Source organism: Chinchilla lanigera, unplaced genomic scaffold (genome assembly GCF_000276665.1).
Source record: "Chinchilla lanigera isolate Chin_1 unplaced genomic scaffold, ChiLan1.0 scaffold00072, whole genome shotgun sequence".
Classification (NCBI taxonomy): Eukaryota; Metazoa; Chordata; class Mammalia; order Rodentia; family Chinchillidae; genus Chinchilla; species Chinchilla lanigera.
Window position 1 is genome coordinate 10934559 of NW_004955473.1, and position 12119 is coordinate 10946677.

Sequence of the window (12119 nt, forward strand, 5' to 3'; positions counted from 1 at the left end):
GGCTCTCTCCAGCACAGTACCCAGGGGAGCTACATGCTCTTGAGCACTGGTATAACTAGAACAGTAAGTGAACTTGGAGCTTCTGAGACTACATCTGGGGACAGCAAGGGAGTGACTGGTAGAGAAGCTAGAAGAAAGGCAGAGCTAACCATGGCCAGGAAAAGGAACATCCTCTGCTTGTTTGCTGTCCAGATTTCTTAGCCCCCAGTAGGATGAATGTTTGGGGGGACTCTGGTCTGCGAGTGGAAGCTACTGATGTGGCTGACGGGCACAGCGAACTTGCTTGGGGATGGGCCCGCTCTGTGGAGGAGTGGCCTATGCTGTCCCAGTGGAAAATGAGGGTGCTGAAGGGAGCGGCCGAGTTGTACTACTGAGGGGAAGTGTAGCACCTACGTGGAAAGGGACTCAAATCCTGCCACCATTCAGCAGAATAGCACGGTACCCCTTATGGAGCTTGGCCTATAGCTGCTTCACTGCTGTAGAAACCACCAGGCTCTCTCCTCCGTGCTCAGGAGCACATCCGCCGCTGTGGGCTGCGGGATCCGTGGGCAGAGAAGGGTACCTGCTGGGTGCTGCGCTCGCACAGCAAGGACACTGCTCGCCTGCATGCAGTGGATTTCGCTGAGAAACTTGGCTACATCGAGGGCATCATGAAGGGAGTCATTCACTACCCAGCTACCAGAACTCACCCCCGCAGTGGACTTCCGGGATCCCTACCCCTTCAAGAAGCTGACGGAGCAGTAACGCGGGCTGGTTCATACACTGAAGCAGGAAGGCCTGGCTCAACAGTGGCAGCGTTCTCCCCGTGAGCACCGTGACAGAGGGTACAATTGTGTACTGCCTGGAGGAGAAACCTGGGGACTGGGCCAAGCTGGCCTGGGCCTCCTGCAAGTAGGCCATGGTCATTTTCCTACCCTCGCAAACCAAGAAGACTGGTGTGCAGCTGCCCTCAGCCTCCGAGAAGGTCATCTCCTCAACCAACAGAGCAGTTGTCGGTGTGGTAGCTAGAAGTGGTACAGTTGGCAAACCTATCTTGAAGTCTGGCTGTGCCTACCGCAAGCATAAAGCAAAGAGGAACTGGTCGCCACGTGTAGAGGGTGTGGCCACGAATCCCCTTGGAGCATCTCTTTGGAGCTGGTAACCACCAGCGCAGCTGCAACCCTTCACCATCTGCGGAGATGCCCAGTGCAAAACGGTTCTCACTGCTGCCTGCAGCTCTTGGTGACTCCAGTGCAACCAGAACTGCAGGAGAAAGTGAACTAGGACTGAGGGGCTCAATAGTTTGTCCTCTGGCAATAAACAAAAGCACAAGGCTGGGACCAGGGTATAGCTCAGTGTTAAGTGCTTGCTTGGCGTGTTTAAAGCCTTAGCTTTGACACCTAGCATGTCAAAACAACAAAACAAAAGAAAAGTAGACCATAGGGATAACCTTTAGCCACACTCAGATGAAGGCCTGTGTAGAAAACCCCATTCAACCTTTTTGGGGCCAACATAGCTCTATGTCCCATCTGTAGTCAGTATAGCTCATGTGGTTTCCCTGCCACCACTCCGCAAGCCTAAGTGAGAGCCCACGCACACCCACAGGACTACACCTCCCACCTCTCAACGTGCGTAGAGACAGCCGCATCTCATGAGAGCTGAAACCCCTGACACAGGCCTTCTCAGATCACAGCTGCGTGTCCATCCTTTCATTTTGCTGATTCCTCAGCAAATCATGACATAGCTCTTACCTTAGGACAAGGCCTCCACCCATATATCTTTAAGTTTTCCGTGAAGGATCCCTCAACCAGGCCAGAATCCATACTCACACAAATGTTAGTGTACCAGGGGCAGATTTGAACTCAAAAAAGAACAAGAGCCATACCACCCTTTAGGAAGTCTGTTCATAAGCTTGTTTCAGCAACTCAAGGGAAGGTTAATACAATGACATAAACCTACCTGTACTCCCTGCAGATCTCAGTATTGTACAGGGCAGACAAAACGGGAATCAGGAAACATACTTATCTCATCGATCACTCAGTAAGTCAGAAGGAGTCTGGCATCCAGAGCAATAATCCAGAATCCTTCCAGCTCTCCCCACAGGAGAACTTCTCTAAGCAGACTCAGGTCTACATTAGAGATTACTTCTTAGCAAAGCAAGGGGGCAAAAACTTGTATACAATAGGAATTGTATATACTGTCATTGGACAGGAAGTCCTTGTTGATCAAGACTGGTAAATATACTCATACTTAGCCCATCAGGAAAAAGAAATATATATATTTCTTTTATATATATATATTTTATATATATAGCTTATATATAAGGCTTTAAACATGCCAAGAAATATATATATATATATATATATCCTAGATCCTGAAACTTTCTATTCTATCACTTAGAATACTAGGTGAGATTCATAGCCCCAAACAGAGCCCACATGTATATTCACAATAGTAGTGAGCCTTTGTGAAGAACTGAGCTCTTATACATAGCTGTATTCTTACTGTATCACCAAAGAGCCCCATCTTAGATGGGAGCATATAGTACTTCACGGCCCTCTGTGAGACAGCACCAACCCAGATCACAGCCGACACTCATACCACTCATCAATGCACTAGAAGACACAAAAGCATTTTCAGTGAGTGACCATGGCGGATCCTCACTTTGTATCATCCTGAGCCTCTGCAGGAGGAGGGCGTGGAGATGGTGTGAGTGCTGCGCGCCCCTGGGTGGGGGCAGCCTGCTTACTATTTATTTTTGTCTTTTTGAGACAGGATCTTGCTGTGCAGTTCAGCCTGGCTTTGAGCCCACTTTGTAGCCCAGGCTGGTGTCAAACTCACAACGCACCTCCTGCCTCAGCCTCCCCAGTGCTGGGATTACAGGCATGTGTGTCACCACACTCGGTCCCCACTTGTGCTCTTGCTGCTTTTGCTGTCTTCTGTGGCCTTGGGCTGTTGCCCCTCTGCGATGCCACCGTGCCTTGGAGCCAGCTGATTGTAGACTGAAACCTCCACAAACTGTGGGCTAAATAAACCTTTCCTTCCTTAATTTTGGGTGTCAGGAATTTTGTCGCAGCAACGAGAGAAAAGTAACCAAGACACCATGCCACTACTCGCTCAGCAGATCATAACGTGATAGTGGTCCCAACATCAGTTAAAACATCTCTGTACGGGAGAGTATCTTCCCTATGCTCCTGGCCAGCAAGGCACAAAACAATACTTACGTAGACCAGGATGTGTAAATGTGCCGCCCTTCAAGTAGCCTCTGAGACAGCCAGCTGTTTTTCTCCCTCAGAACATGGCTTTCATGTTCCTAGCTGCCCCAGAATAATGAATGAGAGACTTGGTTCAGTGCATGACCTCTACTCTGACTGTCATGCAGCCTGCCTGAACCACGTTCCCAGACTAACACATCTTTTCTCTCTTCATTCTTTCCTTCCTTTTCCACTGCGTCCTCCGCTAACTTCCTTCCTGTAACCTGCCACATCTCTTCCATCTTAAACCCCCACGCTAACCCTTTCTATTTCTCCATGTCAGAGTCCATTTTTTAAGAGAGCAGTCTTATTTCCTTGTCTCCACCTATTCACTTCCCGTGCACCCCCCTGCCCTGTTGGCTGGCCTCTGTGGTCCTGCCTCGGCTATGAAGCCTCTTTCACAAGGTTCCCCGTGGCCACATCCAAAGGTTGTTTTGCCAGCTGTCACTACCGGACTTGTTGGGCATGGGGACACATTTGTCTCCCCTGCCTTCCTCAGGTTCCCGAGCTCGGCTCCTGCTTCTCCCCCTTCCTGGCACTGTCCTGTTCCCTTTGGGTGCTGTGCTTTGGGCTCTTGAAGACTGTCCATAAAGCCCCATACTTCATACAACTTGCAGGTAGCCTGGGAGTTCCAGTTCAAGGGTCTTTTCCCCAGGAAGCCTGGGCTGATGCCTCTCATGGCACCTGGACTTGCCTCTTGGTCGCTGTGACCAGGTGTCCCTGGGTGCCCATCTCTCCTGCTGCGCATCTTAGGTCCTCACAGGCAGAGAGTCCATGTCGCTCACCCCAGAGCCCCAGGACAGGACACAGCGCCTGGCTCTGAGCCAGGGCTCCATGCAGCTGGGCACCTCTCCAGCAGGGGGCAGCCAGGGATTCCCGAGCCCCGCGGACCCGCAGGACAGGAGACCCAGGCCTCGACATCCCTGCACAGAAGCTGCTGCAGAAGGCACGAGCTGCTTTCAAATCAGGCCTGCTCTGAGCAAGCAAGTGGCGGCAAGGGCCGCCTCTAATAGCCCCGTCAGGGCTCGGAAAATGTGTGTTGGATCAGCTTAGCCATCGTGAGAGGCGTGAAGGGCCCTTGAGTGCCTGCTGTTAGGAAGGCTCATTTCGCAGGCAGGAGAGAGAGAGGGCGGCTGCCTGGGCGGCTGGTAGGGAGAAGCACTGGGCTGCCGCGGAGCCGGCGGCGATGGCCCTCCAACTCCAGGTCAAGCGATGGCTTCTGCACACCGAGGGAGCCGGGCCCCTCCGGGAGCCAGAGCCGGCGCACGCTGCATGGCGGTCTCTGGAGCCTGTTCCATCTCACGGATGCGGGGTGACTTCGGGGGTCTCAGCTTTCCCGGGACTGGGGAGTTTCCCAGGAAGCCAAAGTTTCCATTTTAAAAGCCGCGAGTGCCCTGGGCACAGCGGGCAGTTGGTCTCTGGAGGTGGCATTGGAGGGCTCAGGAGTCCAGGCAGGGCACCGTCCCTTCCCGCCTGCTGCAGAGCAGAGGACGTTCCGAGGCCTTGGTGGGAGAGGCAGCCCCTCGGGATGTGGTCAGTGCCAGACTGTGCCTGCACCCAGTCCCAGGGGGCGCTTCCTGGAGGTGGCCTGGGTTGGGCCCTCTTCTGGAGGGCTCAGCCCAAGGGGCTTTGGTCTCGGCTCCCGTGTAGGGACACCACTGGGCTGTGTGCTCGCTGGGGTGGGTGTGTGGTCAGGTCTGTGTTAAATCAGTGCCGGGTTTTACTGAGCGGGGAGCTCTTGGTGTCCTCATCTCAGCAAAGCCTGCCCGCTTCCCGGAGGCACTAGCACATATGTGACGGCAGCTTGTTCAAGGCACCCAGCTGAGGGTTGGCTGAAAACTCTGGCCTGGCCATGAGCTTCTTTGGGAAGTGCTCTCTGTAGGTAGGTATGTGGGTCATGCCCTTGGCAGTGATGTTGTACCATGATGTCATCCTGTCTGGTGGTGTCTCCTGAAATAAATGCTAGAGATTAGGGGATGGGCCATAACTATCCTCTGGCAGACCGGGAAGTGGTAATTTCTGATGTGGCCCTTTCCAGACAGTGGTCTTCTCATGGTGTGTCTGGCCGATCTAATGGCTGATTCACGCTATGATCTATCAGGGAATTTGCGTGAGATTTGCAATCCTGAGTTTGGGTAAGGTTTGCATGGTCCCTGTGTTTCCTCAACAAGTATAGAAATTTTTGTGTAGTAATGCTGTGACTGAAGACAACTTTTTGTGGGAAAAACCCTTGGGGTAATGCAACTGGAGGGTCACAGATAATTGTACTTCTCTTTACCTTGCTCGCATCTATGATGTAGGCCTCCCTGTTTGTCTCTCCTTGGCTGTATTCTCCACACATAAAAAGTGCAAAAAATTTCTTAATACCCCACTACCCACTGTTATTAAATTCTAACTTTTTTTGGTGGTACTAGGCATCAAATCCGGGGCTTTGTGTGTTCGAAGCAAGAACTCTACCACCGAGCCACGTCCTCAGCTCTAAGATTGTCTTACATGTGCTTCAGAATTTCACTTTTTAAGAAGTAAAAATAGCCTCAGTTGAAGCTCCCTCTGTACCTTCCCTTGGGTCTGTTTTCCTTCTCACTCCAGAGGTAATCACTGTTCTGAAATTGGAGTTTATCTTTCCCACACATGCCAGGACTCTTAACTAACTTGCCTTTTTTTTTTTTTTTTTTAAAAATATCATCATCCAACACGGGCAAGAAATACTAGTCCTTCAAGTTTGTGTAGTTTCTTCAATCATTTTCATCCCTCCTCTGATAGGGTATAATTTGAACCTGGTTGTTTGGAGTGCAGTGTCTTTGTTCTCAGTGATCCTAATCTACTCAGGACTGTGGTTGCCAGGCAAGAGAGAGGGATGGCAGTAAACAGAACTGGCGTCATGGCTAAGTTATTAGTCTGCCAGAGTAAGTGCTTCCCACCTCACTCTGTTACATCCAGATGCCTCTCCAGGGGCCAAAGAAAATATAGCAGGGGCATTTGCTAGCGGGGTGTTAGTTCAAATCAGGCACCAGAATGCATTCTGAACTGGGCATGGATATTCAGATCATACGGAAACATCTTAGGCAAAGGGTAAGGGAAGAAGGAAACCAGAAGTCACAAGAAAGATGCAGTGGCAGGAATTAGCTTTCATTTTGCACATGTGAAATTAGTTAAGGGGTTACGAAACGGTGAGGTCAGAACTTGGGAGAGGAAGAACGTGGGAAGACAGGTTAAGTGAGGAAAGGTTAACAGGGGCCCGTGCTGCATATCCTTTACTGATTTGCGCCTCCAGATCCACTTTCCACTCCCCTCTGGACTCTGGGATGCTGAACCATTTACACTACATCCCCAGCCCCTTTCCCTCTGCCCTCCAGGTGGGTTTGCCACTAGTGTGCACAGGAAAGAATTTGCAAGGAGGGAGGAGAGTGAAGTTAGGGCGCTCCTTTGTAAGACTTTTTTTCCTTGAGGGGCTTCTGTAGGCTGCCTGCCTATTTCCCTCACTGAAGCTCACAGCTCCTCCTATCCCGTTACCTGTTCCATACTGCACTTGCTCTCTTCCCACCGAGGTGCAAGAATTCACTCCCTTTCTTTTTTATTTTTAAATTTTTTTTAGTCTTCTTTTGAGACTGGGTCTCGCTATGCAGTTCAGGCTGGCCTTGAGCTTACTTTATAGCCCAGGCTGGTCTCAACTCACAACGCACCTCCTGCCTCAGCCTACCAAGTGCTGGGATTACAGGCGTGCGCCACCACGCCCAGCTTCACTCCCTTTCTTTGCTGATTCAGGTAGAAGAATGTTATCAGCCTCCTACTTTGTTAGCCCCAGGTTCTGCAGTATCACCTGTGGCTCCTTTAAATCCTATCCAAGTGCTGTGAGTAGTTGCTTTATTTAAATACTTCCTTCAAAAATATTGAGTGTGCTGTTTGTTCCTGCTGGCTATTAACTAATCCAGGGTTCCTTCATGTACCGCTGAGAAAAGTCCCGATTTTATTAACTCTATTAAATGACTTGTCATTAACTTTCAGTCCAAGGGGAAGATATACAGGAAGACTCTAACAGCGTTGTGAAAGTACAAGAAATCATACACAGGATGCTGGAGGTGTGGCTCAGTGGCAGAGTTGTGCTTAGCATATGCAAGGCCTTCGGTTCAATCTCCAGTGCCAAAGCAAAGAAAAAAAATATGTAAAAAGTATTCATTCATATCCAGAAACATTGTGTCCTAAACCCAGGAGTCTATCTTTTTTAAATGTTGAGTGTTCAAAGGTAATCTCTAGTGTGCTCACTCATATAAGGTTTGTCTCCTCTACTGAACTCCAGGAGGACAGGAACTTACCTGTTTGAGTCACTGCTGTACCCTCAGGGATCAGAACAGTATCCTCAACAGTAGATATTCAACACTTTTTAAAATTTAACGATGATTGCAAAAAATTAAAAGCAGTAGTAACAACAATTAACCACTTGAATTACTGATGCGTCATTCTCTTAATGAGAGGCAGATGCAATGAATCGAGCACCTACTTGAATAGCTTCCTCCAGCAGTCACAAGACCTCTCTGTGGCCTGCAGTTATCACTTTGTGAAGGTGGTGTCGGAATGTTCACACATTTTCCAGGGTGTCTGCTCAATTATAGAGATAACAGGAGATGGTAAACTCCAACAGAGCTTGCCTGAAATTGTTTGGACTTAACTTCAGGAGTGGCTTAACATACTCAGAGCTGAGGAATCCATCACACATGCGTTGCAGGAGTGTGCCTGTAATGTCGTGTATCCCAGAAGGGAAGAGGCAATAACATCAAATAAATGTCTTGGTAGGAACAAGAGCAGAGCTTCCTCAACTTACCTGAACCCTTATCCAACACATCACCCCCTCAGTACACCCTCTGTGGGGTCTTCACTTTTGGACACTTTGGGTCAGTCAGTCAGTGAGGATGCGTAACACACCTACTATGTGCTCATCCTGTGTTGGCACTCTTTCACCCGCAGGCTCTGGTGATGATGAGTAATACATACATAGTCCATGTCCGTTGTTGCTCTCAGATTTGTGCAGCCATGCGCACCCTATAATACAATAACTATGCGAATGTAAGTAACGTGTTTTGTTTTTTTAAGTTTTTATTTGGAGATAATTTCAAACTTTCAGAAAGAGTGCCAGAATAAGAATAGTATAAAAGACACCTATATATAAATTTTAAATTCAGGTTTACTTGTTAAATTTTTGCCACATATGTTTTACCATTTGTGCTGTCACTCTACATACTTTTTCTTTCAACTACTTGAGTGTTTTATGTGACAGTACTTCCCCTCAAAATATGTCAGTACATGTTTCCTAAAGAATAAAGCAATAGTCTCTTTTATTAGCACAGCCCAATTATCAAGTTCTAAACTTTATATTGTCTACAGTAGATTGTATCTAATCTATCATCCTATATTCCAGTTTTAGCGCTTGATCTAGTAATGTCCTTTGGAACATTTTCCCCCTCCAATAAAGGATCTAATTTATTTGTTTTATTTTTTATTTTTTGGTACCGGGAATTGAATTCAGGACCTTGCACTTGCCAGGCAGGCACTTGTATCACTGAGCTGTATCCCCAGCCCGTGAGGATCTAATTTATAGTTAGGCACTACATGTAGTTTTACCACTTTATTTATTTTATTTTTTTGTCTTTTTGAGACAGGGTCTCACTATGCAGTTAAGGCTGGCCTTCAGCTCACTTCGTAGTCCAAGCTGGTCTTGAACTTGCTATGATCCTTCTGCCTCAGCCTCCTGAGGGCTGGGATTACAGGCGTGCACCACCATGCTCGGCAGTTATATCGCTTTAGCTAGTGCCAATTACAATTCTGAAAGACATTCTCAACTTTTAAGTCCAAAATATAGTATTGAAAGTTTCAAAGAAGAAAATCCCCAGACTCTAAAATCCTGAAAATCATAACTTTGAAAAATTAAAATCCCTGTACTGGGTGTGGTGGTGCATACCTGTAATCTCAGCACTCTGGGAGGCTGAGTCAGAAGGATCACAAGTTCATACCCAACCTAGGAAATTTAGTAACTTGGGTGAGACCCTGTCTCAAAGTTAAAAAAACAAAATCAAACAAACAAACAAAAAGTGGGCCAGGGGTGGAGCTCAGTGCAGAGGCCCTGTGTTCAACCCCAGTACTGAAAGTAAAAACTCTTGAATATTGAAAGCCTGAAAACTGCAAATCTTAGTGGAAAAAGAGCTACATAACTGGGATAGAAACTCAAATTCTGCAAAAGGGGTTAGTACGTGTTTGCATGTACACAGGATATTTGCATCATATTAGGTAGAATGAGTACTTGGAAACCTGGTAAAGCAATATTTTGGATGTGTTTGTGAGGGTGTTTTCAGAGAAGATTAGCATGTGAGTCTGAGTTAAGTAGCCGTGGAAGACCCACCTTCAATATGAGTGGTTACCATCCAATCAGCTGGGTGTGGAGAAAGCAAATATAGAAAATAATGTGGTCTCTGAGACCAGTCTGTGTCTTTTTATTGGTGATTTGAGGCCACTGACATTGGTGATTGTAATTGATACGTATTGACTTATCCTTGTCATGTTATTTTGCTGTTGTTGGCTCCCCCTCTTTTTTTTTTCTCCCTCCCTCTGTTTACTTGTTTGTCTTGCCTGGTGACTTCCTTCTGTTGGGGTTTATGGGGCTGTAGTTGTTGTTTTCTCTTTCTAGAATGTCCTTCAAAACATTTTGGAGTGCTGGTTTGGTGGTCATAAATTTCTTCAGATGTTCTTTCTCATGGAAGTATCTTATTTCTCCATTAGTTTCAAAAGACAGTTTTGTGTGGTACATCAATCTGGGTTGAAGGTTGTTTTCCTTTAGAACTTGAAATACTTCAAGCTCTCCTTGACTTGAGAGTTTGTGCTGAGAAATTAGCTGTGATTCTGATGGGGTTTCCTTTATAGGCAATCTGTTTCTTTTCCCTATCAGCTTTTATTTTTTTTCCCTATCAGCTTTTCTTTTTTGTCTTTTTGAGACAGGGTCTCACTATTTGTTCAGGCTGGCCTTGAGCTCACTTTGTAGCCCAGGCTGGTCTTAAACTCACAATGATCTTCCTGCCTCAGCCTCCTGAGTGCTGGGATTACAGGCGTGCACCACCATGCCCAGCCTTCCCTATCAGCTTTTAAAGTTCTATTCTTGTGTTGAATTTCTGGAATCTTTTTTTTTTTTTTTTTTTTTTTGTACCCGGAATCGAACTCAGGACCTTGCGCTTGCCAGGCAGGCGCTTGTGTCACTGAGCTCTATCCCCAGCCCAGTTTCTGGAATCTTGACTATGATATGCCTGGCTATATATTTTGTTTTAGTCATGGCCAATTGGAGTTCTATATGCCTCACTTACTGTATCTCAAATTTGTTTCTTTACCAGGCAAGTTTTCTACCATGACATCTGTGAACAGTTTTTTTACGTCTTTTGTGTTATCTTCTGAATTTTCATTGACTCCAATTAATCTACAGTTATTCATCTTTGCATAATTTAGCAGCTGTTGTATTGATTTATTGTGTCTCTTGCTATTTTTAAGAAATCTTTCTTTTCGTAATTGCTAGCTGCAAGCCTGTCTTCTGTATCTGTGATCCTGTTCTCCCATTGGCTTAATCTCCTGTGAATACATTCAATGGCATTTTTATTCTCCTGGATATCTGCTTGAATCTGCCTTATGCATTTCATTTCTTTCCTATGCTAAGCATTCATGGCTTCCATAATTTTTTCAAGCTCATCTACTTTCTTGTCTGTATATGCTGTAGAATCACTAAGCATGATTTTCACTGTGGACATAATCTGTACACTTATCTGAGAGATTATTTCTGATTTGATCTTTTCTAGAGCCTCATTCAATTGCTTTGTTGTTACCATTTCAGAGAGGCCAGGTGGGTGGTTTTCAGATTGTTCCACCTCATTGCTCCCTTGGTTTGCCTTTGGTGATATTTGGGGTTGCATTATTTTTACTTTAAGGAGGAAAAAATGATAACAAAACAACAAACATAAAAACAAAACAACACAAAACAATAAAAATGATACACAATTTCAAAGCAAGATGATGGGAAATTAACAATGGTTGTTGTATTACAAATTGTTATCTTCAACTAAGTTGCTCAGATTACCAGATGTAAGAATGCAAGGTTGATCAAACAATTAAAGAGAGTAAAAAATAATAAAACAAATAGAAATGATACAAAGTTTCAATAAACAAGATGGTAGGAATTAAAAAATGCTTGTTATATTGCATATTGTCTTCAAATTAGTTGTCCAGAATACCAGATATAAGCATACAAAATTGGCCAAAAAATTTTTAAGCATTAACTGTTCCTTTCAATAAACCATTAGACATCAGAAGTACAATTATCTCAGCTATCCTTGTATATACGTATATATTTTTATCTTCTTTCTTTTCTCCTTTGCTTCATCCCAGTTGTTCCTTACCTTTCAACAATTTCTTTCACTTTCACAATATCCATTGTACCTTTCAGGTTTCATTTACTCTTTCAGGTTCTTTCACTAGGGAGACAATATGATGTTTACATATGCAGGTCTCATTTATTTCACCTATGACCATGGTCTCTAGTTGCATCCATATACCTATAAATGCCTCAAGTTTATCTTTTTTATAGCTGAGTAATATCCATTGTATAAAAATACCACATCTTTTTATACGTTCCTCAGTTGATGGGCATTTGGGTTGTTTCCAAGATTTGTTCTGTTATAAACATGGGTGCACATATATCTCTGTGGTATGATGTTTTCAATTTTTCTGGAAAAATACCCAGAAGGGGAGTAGCTGAGTTAAGTGGGACTTCTGATCCTAGTTTTTTGAGGAATGTCCACATTGATTTTCACAGTGATTTCACCAGTCTATACTTCTACCAGTAGTGGAGAAGAGTTCCTT

General features: G+C 45.6%; 1 pseudogene; it reads left to right on the forward strand.

Moving 5' to 3' along the window:
- The first annotated feature begins 212 nt into the window (after positions 1-212).
- LOC102029854 lies at positions 213-2120 on the forward strand (annotated as a pseudogene).
- The last annotated feature ends 9999 nt before the right edge of the window (positions 2121-12119 follow it).